The sequence below is a fragment of the Pteronotus mesoamericanus genome, unplaced genomic scaffold, assembly GCF_021234165.1.
Source record: "Pteronotus mesoamericanus isolate MK-2021 breed Mesoamerican mustached bat unplaced genomic scaffold, CSHL_Meso_final contig_25, whole genome shotgun sequence".
Classification (NCBI taxonomy): domain Eukaryota; kingdom Metazoa; phylum Chordata; class Mammalia; order Chiroptera; family Mormoopidae; genus Pteronotus; species Pteronotus mesoamericanus.
The window spans coordinates 20,840,513-20,856,478 of record NW_026555105.1 but is presented as its reverse complement, the minus strand read 5'-3'; positions in this window follow the sequence as shown (position 1 = coordinate 20,856,478).

The following is a 15,966-nucleotide window of genomic DNA, read 5'->3' as shown; positions in this document are numbered from 1 at the left end:
AATAGGTACTTTCAGACAAGCAACTGGACTTGTGACCTAGAACACTGAAACACAGCCAGAAATTTTAGGATGGTCCTTGGCTTCATAGCTCATCTCTAAGTTTCTGGGGACACAGAGTGTTCTTGATAGGGGTAGCTTGCTCTCTGTTTGTGATGGACATGTGTGGCTTTTGCTATATAGCATCTTCTCCAGTCTTTGATAACAATTCCCAAATTTCCATTTGGAGCACCCACTCCAGCCCCATTCTCAGTTCACGAGGAAGCTGATTCTATTTCTGAAGTTGGGGCTGGTGTTTATATTCAAGATTAAGGCAATCAGAGCATTCCATCTCCCCAGCTGCTGATTGGTTCAAAAATGCACACGTCACCTGAGTCAGGTCAGTCAGGCTCGTGAGGCTCAGGCTGGGGCTTCTAATTGTGCGATGGAGGGGCATGGACTCTTTCCCACTGGATTTGGTATTGGAGTTGATGTGTTCTTGTAGTTGCTTGAGGCATTACGTATAGCCTGACAATGAAGCCAATACGGAAGAAGGTAGCCTGTTGCCACTGCAGGTGAAATGTAGATGGCTCTTAATGATATCATGTGAGCCCAGACCAGCTGCCCTTGAAGATCGTTCTTGGACTTTCATTACATAGCCAATAAATTACCTGAAGAGCCTTGACTGATGGGTAAATCACTTTCTTTTGTAATTAAGCCTGCAATTTACTTTGAAATACATAAAGAAAATAAGATGACTTGATAACATCAAGAAGATTTTCTAAGGTTTGCATTCTTAAGCAAAGGAGATGCATAAGCTTAAAGCATCTTTTTCATTTCTCAAAATATATGAATGAATTCTGGAAATGTAGCTTCTTGGCTATTAAATTCTGTGATTAATTCAACCAACATGACCTGCCCAGTCTGTGACAGTGCTGGGTGCTGTCCCTAAATATTTCTGTTTGCTAAATTGGCATGCCTACCTAGCTCAATCGGAATGTCCGCATTCTCATGAAGAAATGAGCAATTCCCACCACTCCAATCGTTTCAAATTCGGATTATTCTGATATTTTGTTGCATCAGTGAAAATAATCACCTTGTTAACCATGGCAGTCAGGGATTGCTTCATGGGTGTGTGACCTGTGCAGTCACCCAGGTCGCCATACCCTGTTGGGTTTAGGATCCTACTGTGATGAAGTGGGAAGTACATCAAACGCAATTGTCAAGTGTAATGGTTGCCGTAAGGAAAAAGCACTTGTGGCAGTGAATTGTGAGTGGACCAGTCACTCTTTTCATGAAGTAACATTTTTACTTGAATGAATGACTATGGCTGTCCAGACTTTGGTGTTTGCTAGACAGCATTCTTTTTTTATATTTTTATTTTATATATTTTTTTTATTTTTAGAAGTGGTCCACCTGAGCCAGTTACTTAAGGAAAACAGCTCATAGTATTTTTGGTAATGATAAAATTCCAAGTGTATCCACTGCTATGAGTTTGAAGCTTCTCAGGTTTTAAAGACTTTTCTGATAAGTGGGGATATTAATGAATGTGATATTTTAAGATTGTATAATGAAATATCAAAATATGGAAGATCAGTATGACTCTGTGAATCAAAATTTTCTAAGGAACCAGTGCAGGAAGTGACCAAATTATGGATGGGGAACAGATCCATTTAAAGAACAAAATAGGCCAATGCATTTTAATGTGACAGTATACAAGTAATTTCTTTGACATGGTTTCAGATTCCATGTTGCAACTAACCTTTAAGAAACTACCACATGTTTGGGTTTTGGTGTAATATCGAAGAAGACTATCCACAAATATTTGAGGAGGCTATTATTCAATAAAATACTCTTCCCTCTTCCAACTACACATATTTCAACCATAACAACATATGGCAGCCAAATGAATACAGAAACAAGTATGAGAACACTGCTGTCTTCCATTAAATCTATGAGATTTGCAGAAATAAAAGCAAAGCCACTTTTTCTCATTCAATTTTTCAAAATATATTTTTCATAATAAATATGTTAGCATGTAATGAATTTATTCTGCTATTTTAAAATCAATAAAGAAATATTTAAAATTTCTTAGTTTTAACTTAAAATGTAGTGATTATTGATAGATCTAACTCACATAAACAAAAGCTCTCTTAGGTCCTCAATAGTTTTTTAAGAGTTTGCAGGGGTCCAGAGACCAAACGTACTTGAGACCTGCTGCCCTAGCTCATCCTGACTGATAGAATTTTAAGTTTTAGCTACATTGTTTAACTCTCCTTTCTTTTGTTCATTTATGTATTCATTCAACAAATATTCAGCATCATTACATGCCACTTATTCTAGGCCCTGGGGTTTCAGCAGTGAACTAAAGACATGAGACTCTTCACCTTTATGGAGTTTACATTCTAGAGTGTTAGGGAGGAACAAAAAATAAACAAAATAAATATATAACATATCTAACATACTAGATAGTGTTAAGTGTGGAGAATAATATATTTGGAAAATCTGTGGAGAACAATATAACGGATAAAAAGGGTATTCAACTTTATTTTACCCTATTTTATATAGATTTTTACTTACTTTTAGAGAGATGGCAAGGGAAGGAGAAAGAGGGAGAGAGAAACACTGATAGGCTGCCCCCTGCACTGCACGTCCCCAACCAGGGACTGGCTCACAACCCAGGCATGTGCCCTGACGGGGAATCGAACTGGTGACCTTTTGGTTTGCAGGATGATGCCCAGCCCACTGAGCCACATCTGTCAGGGCAAGGGTGTTCAGTTTTAAATAGGACAGTCAGGGAAGCCTCACCTAGGTGACATTTGATGGAAGTCCTGAACAAAGCAAGGAAGGGAACCATGTGAACGTTCAAGGAAAGGTCCCTTCAGCAACAAGGAATACGGTGCAAAGGCTCTGGGCAGGAGCGCACGTGGGGCAGACTCAGAATGTCCAGGGAAACTGCGCAGCTGGATTGCTGTGTTGCAGTCAGCACTATAGGGTAGATGTGGATCCTAACTTTTTATCTCGTGTAATTGAGTGGATGTAAGCTATTTTGCTGGGTAATTTTATTGGTATCATCCTGAGAATGTGACCTAAAATGCTTATTTATTACTCACATTTTTAATGATTACTCATTATCTCAGACAAGTAGGTTATGTCCTTATGAGGATTTGCCCCTTAGATCTGTGAGGCAAGTGGGAGCAGATACAACATTTAGAGTCATTAAAATCTTTTAGATAGAGGGGTCTGGCACAAATAACGCCCCTTGTTTTTATTACAAAATCATAAGCATGTAGTTCTGTAACATAACAATATCCCACTCAAGCACACCGTATGACATCTTAGGTGAAATGTTCAAGTTGCTGTCCATCTTGTGGGAGATAATCATGTACCCTGCCAACCACACACCATGGCGTTACTTCTGCCAGACCTGGTATATATGTTACAGTTGGAAGAACGTATTCATTCATTCCTCCATCCAACATGTACTATTTGTCAAGCCCTGTTCTAGGCCCTTGAGCTATATCTGTAAACAAAACAAAGATTCCTGCCGTTGGGAAGCTCAACTATTAAGTAAAGGGAGGTAGAAAATAAGCAATTAACACCACAAGTAAGTGAATTATATGCTGTGTTAGAAGGTACATGTTGGAGAAACCTATGACCTTGATTGTGGTGATTGTTTCTTTCACGGGTGTATCTTATTGCCCAATCCATCAAATTGTATACTTTAAATATCCACAGTTTTTTGTACATCAATTATACCTCAATGATATGATTTTAAGAAAAAGAAACTGATAAGTGTCATGGGAAAAAGGCAGAGTACGGAATTCTTTTAATTTTTACACATAAATACATAATCAAAAACTATTCTTGTAGTGATCAAATGAAATTTCTTTTTAAATTTTGTGGTAAATGCTCCTTTACTTTTAAATTTATTATTATTTTTAAAGATTTATTTATTTATTTTTAGACAATGGGGAAGGGAGGGAGAAAGACAGAAACATCAGTGTGTGGTTGCCTCTCACATGCCCCCTACTGGGGATCTGGCCTGCAACCCAGGCTTGTGCCCTGACTGGGAGTTGATCCTTGGCTCACAGGCTGACACTCAATCCACTTAGCCACACCAGCTAGGGCTTTACTTTTAAATGTAAACTTACAGAATCTACTTAGACCGTAACCTAAGAAGATGGATGTGGTCACTGATGATTACCTGGGCAGTTTTTTCTGTTATGTCTAGATACTTTTGGTGCCCATTATTTGACTTTTCTTCACAGAGCAGAGGTTAGGAGACTGTAACTGTCTCTATTTCTTATATTTTTTGGTGTTAGTTGTGATAACATTAGTTCATATAACATTTCAATTCAGCAGCTCAACCTACTAGTTTACTTCTCACATACACCCAATCCATAGAGTGAGGAGTGGTTTGCTCCTTCACGAAGTTGGAGATCCAAGCTGATGGAGGCCCTGCCGTCTCCAACGTGTGGCTACCAAGGTCACCCTGGGTGTTACTATCGCCCTGAAGGCTGTTCAATGAAAGAGAGTGGGATATTATGCAGACGGATTTTACAGGTCACCATGAAGGAACATAAGCATTTCCACCTACATGCTATTGGCCAGAAAGAACTCAGTCACATGACCCTGTTAATTGCAAATATGTCCACGAGATGTAGTCCAGCAGTGTACTCAGGAGGGAAAGAAATTAGTCTCGGTGACCAGTTAAGCTGGTTCTGTCACTTCTCCTATGGGAAAAGATCATTGTCATATTTTTAGTAGGGAAAAGGGGCAATGTGTTTCTTCTGTTCTAGAAGCTGTAATCTCACATTTAGCTGCCTGTGGCCAAGACTGTAACTGGAGACACTGAGACATGGATTTGATGACATTTCATACGTCAGAAGCTGCAGGCGCTAGTATTCCCATGGTAAAAGGCTTGTTGGTTTTTCCTTGGAAAAAAAAAAATGAGTACCCAAAGTAATGGTTACAATTTAAAATTTTATCCAAATATTAAAGTTTTCAATTACTTTTTTCTCTTTTCTGACTTTTCTCATTCTTCTCACTTATGACCTGTATGACAATCTTAAATCTTAGTTACTACTCCCCTTAATAATATTAAAATAACCTTAATATTACTTATATTGACATATCAAAGAAAATGTTTAAGTTGTAACATTATTTAAAACAAAAACAATCTTAATTAAAAACAATTAAATCTAACAAGCATATTATTAAGATACTATCTACAATGTACTATTTTATGGACTTTAGAAAAGTCAGGACGTTCACTTTTAGACTTACATAAACACTGGGATAAGAGTATACCCTTTTCTTTTAATTTTTTAATAATTTGATAGCTTTAGAATTAAATTCCAATTTAAACAAGTCTTTAGCTATATATACATGGGTACTTATTGTATTGTGTTAAAGTCTCAAAAGGCATTTTAAAATAGCAGAAAATATAACATGTCAATGCAAGTAATGTTAAGAGTTACTAGAAAGTTAAATCTACTCAGAAAGTTTTAGTGGAATTTCAGTTTACAAATTTTTATAGTATAATCTGCATATGTGAACCAATTTGTAAGTCATTAGTTCATATAATCAAAAAAACACTTTATCTGGAAATCTCTGTTAGATTATCATGGTGCATAACAAATGGCCACAGAGCTAGCAGCTTCGAACACCACACTCATTTATCAGCTCACAGTCTCCGGTCAGTAGTCCCGTCGGGCTTGGCCGCTATGCTGAGGGTGTCACAAGTCTGAAATCCAAGTGTCAGCTGGGTTGGCCTTTTATCTGGGGGCCCTGGGAAAGAGTTGGCTTCCAAGCTCATTGAGGTTGTTGGCAGAAATCAGTCCCTGGTGCAGGGCTAAAGTCTCCATTTCCCTTCGGGACTGCTTTCAGCTTCTGGAGGCCACCCACATTCTTGGACATGGGTCCCCTCTATGTTCCAGCCAGCAAGGATGCATCAGATCCTTGTCTTGCTTCAAATCTCTCTGACTCCTGCCAGCAGGCAGAGAAAACTCTGCTTCTAAAGGGTTCCCCTGATTGGGTTAGGCCCGTATGGATAATCTCTCTCTTTTATGGCCAGCTGACTTGAGACTAATTGTATCTGCACATCCCCTTCACAGTAGTACTTGGATCAGTGTTTGACTAACCAGGGGACAGGAATCTTGAAGGTCACGGTGGTGCTGGGGGCCAATGTTAGAAGTTTGCCTACCGCAAAGCCCATGTTTACGTTACACTTATATGTCCTCATATTTCTTATTTATTGATTTCTAATATGTCCTCAAGGTAATGGAAATCTTCTGCTTAATAGAAAGGCAAAAGGAAATTAAAATGTATATAGACAGCTTTGCTTTGCTTTAATAAAAAAGCTCATTAAAAAATAAAGTATGCCATGTCTGTATTTTCAAAATTTTCTGCATTATGTAATCAATGCACCATTATAACAGAACTGAAGCATGTCTATTCATTTTCTTAAAGCAATTACATTTACAACTATGTACCAACGGATATTTTTATGTTTGCTATTTGGTAATTTTAAGTATTAAGATGACAAAACCCAGTGTTATGGACCAAATGTTTCTGTCTCCCCCAAATTGACATGTGCTAGTTCGCGAACTCGGGAGTTCCCGGGGTGAAATCTGAAGCTGGACCCCTGAATAAGGAGGGCTGAAAGGAAGACGCAGACCACTTCAGGTTGGTGGGTGGCAGTTTTATAAGCAAGGGAACTTCCACAGGAGACTTGTCTTGGTGGGGGACGGGGAGCTGTAAGATCACATCTCCACCCCTACCAGCCAGAATCTTAAATATTTACATAGAGGCTTTAATGGGACGCAGTCACATACACAGTCCAGATGGTCTCAGTAACACATGGCTCTTCCAAGGCTTCCTTGAAAATGGCTCCCGCTCTGCTACCAGGAGCCGGTGTATGTTCCGAGGACAGGGCAGGAGGAGCCGCTGATTGCCTGGGCCCAGTTCTGGGGTGGAGCTGTGGTCGCGTCCTCTGGGTGAGCATGCGTCCCCTCTCCACCTTGCGAGCGCCCAGAGAAAAGACGGCCAGCTACGCGCCAGAGAGTGAGCACTCACCGTAAACCCACCCTGCCAGCACCTTGATCCAGGACTTCCAGCCTCCATAACTGTGAGAAAATATACTTTTGTTGTTTAGGCCTCCCAGTCTATGGTGTTTTGTTATGGCAGACCAAGGCACTGAGAAATATTAAAATTTACAATCTGATTATTTTATACATTTTATTATTTGCCTTTAAACTTGGAAATAAGAATAATTATTAAAGTTTAAAAATCAATCTTCATATAGATTTTCTTAGCAGAGTGGTGGTTTTATTCTTTGCAGCTTAACAACCAAGGCCATACGATGTATTTTTCAAAAAAGGAAAAGAAACATTTTATTTTTAAAAACCTCAGGATTTCAGCCTTAGAAAATAATGTCTCGAAAGAAGCCACTGTGCCATTTCTCTGGGCATAATGCCATAGTAAATACATTATTTTATCAATTTCATCACTTGCTGCCAATTTGAAGTTTTGATAACACACAAGTTCAATTTTCCCTGTGAATACGATTATACTTAAAGATAGACTATTAAGGGCAATTTAATTTAATAATAGCATTTTGGTTTCATTGATTAAAATTCCTATTGAAGTGGGTCAATAGCACAGTCTCTTAACATATTTCACTCCTCTGTCTCCCCTCCCTCTTCTTTTTTTGTGGCCAAGTATACAATCATCATATAATTATCTTGAAATAACAAGATTCAAAATTGTTTTTCTTCTTTGCAAGAGAATAAAAAAACTAGCCAAGAAATAGGGGCAGGCTAAGCACATACCTATTAAAATAGTTATTGAGTTTGCACACGTTTAAAGCTCTTTTTTCATCTTTTGAAGCATTACATGCTTGTCACAATGACTATTTCAGTTAAGATTTAATGAGAACAGGAGAGGAAAAGAGAAGGAAAAAAAACATTCAGTTTTTTCATAGGAGAATTGTTTACTTAAGTTATATGTAGAAGTTTGTTATAGCTCTTCAGAGCTTATGTTTTAATATTTTATATTAGCATTTTATTTTATGAAGGCCAAATTTGTATAAATTAAAAGTTCTCTGTTGTGATATATTGAAGCAATTTTTCCTGTGATACAAAGGAGATCTTTGTGATTGTACCTTTTACTTTTTAACTTCTAAAGTACAGTAAAATTGCCCCAGCTGGTGTGGCTCGGTTGGGCATCATTCTGGAAACCTAAAGGTCTCCGGTTCGATTCCGGTCAGGGCACATGCCTGGGTTTCAGATTAGTCCTAGGTCGGGGTGGAAGGCAGCCAGCCAATGTTTATCTCCTTCTCTTCTCCCTCCCTTCCCCTCTTTCTAAAACAAAAACAAAAACAAAAACAAAAAAACCCACAAGAAAATTGACTATATTTTGGGTGGATAGCTGTATGAGGTTTTGTTGTTTTTTTTTTGACTCTTGGTAAAAAAGTTTATTAACATAACATGGAATTACTTCAAATACAGACAAAACCAACTTTCTGTTCAAGTCTGAATATTTTCAATATATAAAAATGTAAAAGAAAAAAATTCTGACTCTTTATACTGCATTTTAATTTATTTTTTACCTTTAAAATAATTTTTGGCACCACAAGCTTCTGTAAAGAATAGAAGTGACAAATTTAAAACATGTGAATGTCTTTCCTAAGTGAGTTTTAACTACTACCAGAATGAGAATGCAGAAGAGGTCTGCCACCTCCCAGATTTCCCTTGGTATCCCTGACTACTGCGGAAAGAATTCTTCTATCTCTGGCCCAGGAAATCTAAGCCTGGCTGGCAGCCCATTTGAGCTGAGACAGGGAAAGAACTAGTTGTTTTAATAGGTGTGTTCTTTTTCTTTTTAAATTGAATTTTTCGGGCTGACATTGGTTCACAAAAGCATATAGGTTTCAAATGTACAACGCAATAAAACATTTGCACAATGTCTCTTGCACCCATCGCCCCAAGCAAAGTCTGTTTCTGTCCCCATTTATCCCCACTCTGCCCACCTCCACCTACCCTTACCCCCCCTTTCCCTCTGGCTGTCACCACACTCGTGTCTGTGTCTGTTTGTTATATATATACATATATATATATATATTTTTTGCTTAATCCCTTCACCTTCTTTCATCCAGCTTCCCAACGCTCTCCCCTCTGTTTCTATTTTGTTCATCAGTTTATTTTGTTCATTAGATTCCACATGTAAGTGAGATCATATGGTATTTGTCTTTGACGGGCTTATTTCGCTTAGCACAATAATCTCCAGGTCCACCCATGCTGTCGCAAAAGGTGTTCTTTCAATCCTGCCATTTTCATGTGGCTTTCATCTCGCCTATTGTCCTTGAATACAGCACTTCCTTTTTTGTATTTTCTACAGAGTAGACATTTAGTTCTCTTTATTAATTTATCATCTTATTTTGCTCTGAGTAAAGACTGTGCAGTATTTAATTTCTGCTTTTAACTTTATTTTTAAACATTTTGATTGCTACCTGAAACGTTGACTCTTCCATAGGTTTTTTTAAAGAAACGTTTATTTTTTTCTAGTCATGCAGAATGTTCTTTCTCTGCATTAATTACTTCAAGTTTGTTGATTGTTTAGTAGAAGTTCTCTATGTCCTTATTTCTCCCTTTTTGTATTTGATTTATTGATTTCTAGTAAATCAGAATCAGAATCAGAATATAGAATTGGAGGTCATTTACCTGGAAGAAATTTTAGGAGAGACATTCTGGCTGGGAGAACTTTTTAGGTGGAAATATTACCCACCTTTTTAGTGTCTTCTTAATTCTGTCTTTCTCCTTTCTCTGTGGATGAAGGGGATAAAAATGAAGCTCAGTGCCCTGCCCTCCCAGAGGTCCTGTCTCATCCTTTGATTGTTCACCATCGGTAGCACCACATATAATTTTGGGATTGTGCCTTGAAGAAACCTTTTTACCTAAATTTTATGTATCAATGTAACTGTTCCTTTTTATGATGATATTCTTTAATCAGTTATTTGGAGTAATAGAAGGCCAATAGAATGGCTATAAAATTTTTTGCCCCATGTATCCTGTGAATCCTTGATAGAAAGTGGGGGAGTAAGTGGAAAACCAGAAAATGCTTTGCCAGTTTGAGTTGTGATATGCTTCATAATGATCGTGTTTCTGTTAGAAAATTATTTTTTCTTGGTGATGTGTTTATTATAGAAACTTAGAAACATAAATAATAAATAGAAAACATTGTCCATAGTCCCATATCCTATCTTTTAGGGCCTCTTGCTATCAGAAATATGTTTATGGTGATAGAGAAATAATTTATTTGGAACCTCATGCTGTTTTCTAGAGAGCAAATAGCTGTTGACGGGTCTGGATGTCAAGATGTGAATAGGAGAAGCAGAGAGAGGGCAAAATGGCCGTCTTGTGACAAGGGGAAGAACTGGAGGTGGGTAGGTGGCAACTGGAGGGGAGTGAGTGGAGAAGTGACCGCAAGACCCAGGGCCTGTGGGCTGAGGGGCCAGTTGGTGAAAAAGAACCTGAAAATAAAACAAGAATATTTAAAGGGAACTGTTAGGAAGCCTTGCTGTGTGGTGGTGCTGCAGACTCCCACATCTCCCCGTGTGGTCCTCAGGAAAGCATTCGTTTCTCATGACTCTGTTGTGGAGTCGACCGTTTTGGAATGCTTTGCATTTTATTCTTTGAGTAGGGCATTGGGCAAAAATGGTACCCCAGCATTTTGGGTACCTTATAGTGTGTGTGCCTTTGTTATAAAATTGGGTAAACCGTATATATGATTTTAAAATTACTTTTTGAATTAATAACATGACTAGATTTATTCTATATGATTGAAGAAAGCTCTAAACTTATATTTTTAAAGGGATATATAGCATTCCACATTATGAATATATCTACTTCATTTAACAATCCCCTTATTTCTGGACATTTAGGTAGTTTTCAGTTTTTCACTATTTTAAAATATGTTGTTAGGACTATGCTTGAACATACGTTATTTTGTATATGGATTCTACTTATTTCCTCAGAATGTATTTATTCCTAATAGTAGAGTCTCTGAGCCAAAGAACATCACCATTTCTAAATTTTTAAAAAGTGTAGCTAAATGTCTTCCAGAATTTACCAGAAAGTCCTGAGTATGAGTGTCTGATGGCAAGAGTTGTTTCTGTTTATACCTTGTCAAACTTGGGTTTGCAAATCTTTTGAATTTCTGAAAATCTAATAGATAAAAATTGACATCCCATTGTAGTTTTATTTGCATTTATTTCATTACAAGTATAACAGAATTTTTTTTTTTGCCCATTTTTTTGGGCCATTTTAGTGGTTAAGTTGTGAGTTCACGTCAGATTCCTTTTCTACTAGAGGTTTCATGTTTCCCTGGATACTTTATGTTAACTTGTTATGTTTTTAGGGTATTAGAACACTTCATTATGTCTCAGTTTGTCATTTGTTTTTTTAACTATGATAGTTTAATTTTTCTGTTTCACTTTGAAGTTTATTTTAATAGCTTCTGTTGAGGTATAATTAACATTCAATAAACTGCACACATTTCAAGTGTAACATTCGGTAAGTTTTTTACTGTCATATATCTGTGCTAAGCTATCACTGTTCTCAAGGTAACGGTCATACCCATCGCTGCCACAGTGTCCTCATGCCCTTCCTAGTTCCTCCTGTCCCGCGTCTCTACCCACCCCTCACACCCCCAGGCAACCACGGATCTGCTTGCTGTCATTAGAGCTTGCTTTGAATTTTCTAGAATTTTGTATGAATGGAATCATACAGACTACATCATTTTGGGTAATTGGTTATTAAAGAAATGCAAATTAAAATCACAATGAGATACCACTACACACCTTTAGAATGGTTAAAATTAAAGAGCCTGGTCATCCGAAACGGTGGTGAGGATGAGGAGCAACTGGAATTTTCGTATGCTGCCAGTGGGAAAGTACAGTGATAGAACCATCTTGGAAGACAGTTGGGTATTTTCTTAAAAAGTTAAATATTCACCTACCATGTGATCCAATCATTCCACTCCTAGGTATTTAACTAAGAGAAATGAAAACACAGGTCCATACAAAGACTTGAACATGAACGTTAATAGACACTTTGTTTATAATAATCCCAACTGGGGACAACCCAAATGTCTATCACCAAATCAGCAGACAAATAAATTGTTTATTTATACAATGGAATAGTACTAATAAGTTAAAAAAAACTATTGATACATGCAAAAATACGAATACATTTCAAAATGATATCTTCTGACATATGGAAATTTAATATTTTATGCTCTATAATCAGTTTATTCTTACATGAATTTTACCTTTATTGCCACACTTACTTAAAGCTTCGTTGTTCCCAAATTAAATATTTAACTCTGTAATCTTTTAATACTTTATCTTTACCCTGTCATTTTTAAACCACCTGGGATTAATTTGGGTCTCATAGGGAATTAGCACTATATTTTTTTTGCTATGGTGAGAATGTTTCCAGGATTGCTTTAAATTGTTTAGTCCTGAGGGTTCTGGTTTGTTCTTCTCAGGTTGAATTTGGTACCTGTCACATAAATGTTATACAAAATTAATGGACGTCAAAATGTAAGAGGAAATTTATGCATGATCCTGCTTTCCAACTAAATAAGAAAGTCATAATTTTCATGAGAGTTGCATTGTATTTATCATTTGGAGAGACAATTTTGCTGTCATGGCAACCATAGCATAAATGCTATTTTGAATAAGGTCATTAGTATATATCATTATTCTATAAGCATTTTCATTTGTCTATAATTATGCATGTTATTGATCTATAATGTCATCACTTAGAATGTTCTCATTTTCCTGCCATGTAAATAACATTGCATTGAACCCCTTTGTACCCATAACTTTTTGTTTCTTTGGAATAACTGATGTTGCATGGATTCCCAGAAGTACTGTCATCGGGGTTAAAAAAATAGAAGTTCCTTTTCTTTGTACTTATTTCTACTCTGCTTTCCAACAGGGTTATGCCAGCTTTATATTGTGGGTGGGCACAGGTGAGTCACCCGTATCATTGCGGGTTTGCTTTCAGAGAGGATCACCAGTATGGGCTCGGTGTACAGGGTGGGGCAAAAGGAGGTTTACAGGTGTTTGTATGGAAGATCATACAATAATCAGTAAATAATAACAAGAATAAACTATGTTTCACGTACTCACAGCTGTAAACCTCCTTTAGCCCCACCCTATATTTGTCCATTTTATTACACCTGGCTGGCTGAACATCCACTTTCAGCCCCTTTCTCTCTCTCCTAACGCTCCGTGGCAGCCATGAGGGTACACCACTCCCATCTCCCTTCAAGAGAACCTGTTGCCAGGATGCAGTTGGTCGACAACCCCCAGTTGCCATGCCTCCAAATCTAGGGTAGCGTTCACCCCAAGGCATGTTTTTCAGGAGCTGTTCCGAGCCAGTGCTAGAACCTGGACATCTCTGCCCCTTGGCGGGACTCCTCGGAGGAGCAATTCTTGCCCTGGGCCTCCCCATTTCCAGCCTCAGGGCTGCGACTAGCTTAGATCTGCAGCCGCAGGCGCCTCCTATCCAGCCCTCCTGTCCTCTCGCCTCGCACAGGTATCAGACCAGCCTTGCAGTCTGAAGGCTCTGCTTGCCTGCCCGCCCCGCCCATTCCCTTTGTCTGTCGTGATGTTTCTACTCAGTAAATCTTTTCCTGTGTAACTCTGTTTCAGCACGGCTCTCGGAGAACCCAAAGTGACGCACACCCACGAATCCACGTGGCATTAATTCCTGTAGGACATATACAGACTCCAAATTATTTTTTAAGCAAATGGCAAATGGGAGCTTTGAAGTTGGTTGTAAGTTCAAGCCCCAGGAGGCCAAAGCCCCAATATTCAGAGAGGTGATATTCTCTAAGTCCTTGGAGGTGATAGTGGTTTTGGCGTTGTGTGCATTCCTGGCTTCTCCTTTTGGCCTTTTGTTTTTTTTCTGCATGGGTGCTTAGATTTAGGGACAGGTGGTGGCAAGATGGGCTCTGGTAGCACAAGGTTCTTGACACAGCATTGTCTGTGCCTGTCACACATGAACATAGGTTTTTCAAGGGAGCCACAGGACGGCCTGCAGTGTCCGGGGACCGTCCGCCCACAGCTTGTTCCGCCCCCGCTGGCTGCAGGGAAAAGAAAACACCGGAGAAGTCAAGTTAGAAGCAGCATAGAAACTGCCAAGGGGTCGAGGCCAGAGGGGGGCATTTGGCTTTCTATTCTGAGATGCATGCTTGAGGTAGTGGGGAATGAGACTTGGCAAGGGCTGTGGAGAGCAGACAAATCTCCCTTGATGGACATCCTCTGGGGACTCTGAGGAGCTCTTTCTCTTCGCCAGTGCCTGCGTTTTTGCAGCTGGTGAAGGCCTGTAGTTTTGCTGTGGCTGGTACTGCAGAGTGTAGGGGAGAGAAGGAAGGAGCGGGGAGAGCCAGGTCTTCATTGTCAGGGAGCCGCGTGAACACAGAAAAGGCGGGACTGGTGCTGTTCTTACCCCACAGCCTCCCCGTTCGTGGTGTCTCTGCTTCATTTGTTCTTAGGGAATATAAAGCTGTAAATATCAGTCAACCCAGGGCAAAAAAAAAAAAAAGAAAAAAGAAAAAAAGTCACATCATTCCCCAAGAGCACTAAAGGGTGACTAATGGCTGCTACCAACAGTTTATTTTTTATTTTTTTTGCGTTCAGACACTGCCTAGCACCAGAGACCACCTCCTGGTTTCGCCTGGGGCTTTGTCTCAGCCGGGCCTGCCCTCGGCTCACAGCCCTGGCGTCTTCTGAGACCCCACTCCTCCGGCTGTTTTGCTCCCATCTCTCTGTGGTTCTCATTCTCTCCTGTCCCAGGGTTTGAGCTGAGACCTTTGTTTGCCATCCTGTGTGCGCTTGCCAGGAGGTCTCATCCCCCTGCCTGCCAGCCCCGACTTCTGACCCGACTTCTCTTTAACTTTAAGTTTACGATTACGGACAATAGTAACCAAGGGATTGGTTGAGGGTTTTGCTTTTTTCTTATCAGTTTGCATTTCCTTCTGCATCCAGCAGAAACAACTTCCCAGGAGTTGGAATAATCTTTAAATTCCATCGGTAACTTTTACCTTTAGTAACTAATTGCAGCACAGTTGCTGTTCCATACCGTGGGGGGGTGCGGGAGGGGGCGCCCATGTAGCTTCCCAGGAATCGAAGGTTCCTCTCGCCACGCCCTTTCATCCTTCCTCTTCCAAAACCACGTGAGCTCGGATCGTTGAAGCAAATCCCAATTCTGACACTGATTTGAATGTGTGTTCTCAACACCAAGTATTCGACTCAATTCTGACACTTAATCTACTCGGAGATAACATCAGATCCCACAGTTTAAGAGCCCACCCCTAAGAGACTGTCCCCGCCCCCCATCAGACACCAGTCATAAGTCTAGGTTGTCACAGGTGCTTCTGCCCAGCTGGCTGTATGGCTGTATGGGTCCATCGGAGGTTTCCACAGCCCCTCCCTCTGGTTCAGTTCATTTGCTGGAGTGGCTCACAGAACTCAGAGAAACATTTATTACAAAAGGATACAACTCAGGAACAGCCAGATCAAAGAGACACATAGGGCAAGGTATGGGGGGAAAGGTGTGGAGTTTCCATCCCTCTCCAGGCACACCGCTTTCTCTGACTCTCTAAATGTTCACCCCCCGGAAGTTCTCTCTGGTTTTCCCACAGTTTTGGAGGGTGGCCATCCAGGGTCAGGGTGCCAGCGCCGCCGGCTTCTGTTTGGAGTTCTCTTCCTGGCTTGTAAATGGCTGCCTTCTCACGGTGTCCTTACATGGCCTTACCTGGCGTGCATGCGTGGAGAGTGAGCGAGCTCTCTGGCTCTTCTTATGAGGACACTAATGCTATCAGATCAGGGACCTACTGCTATGACCTCATTTACCCTTAATTACTTCATAAGAGGTCCAATTTCCAAATACACTCACCTATGAATTCTTTTGG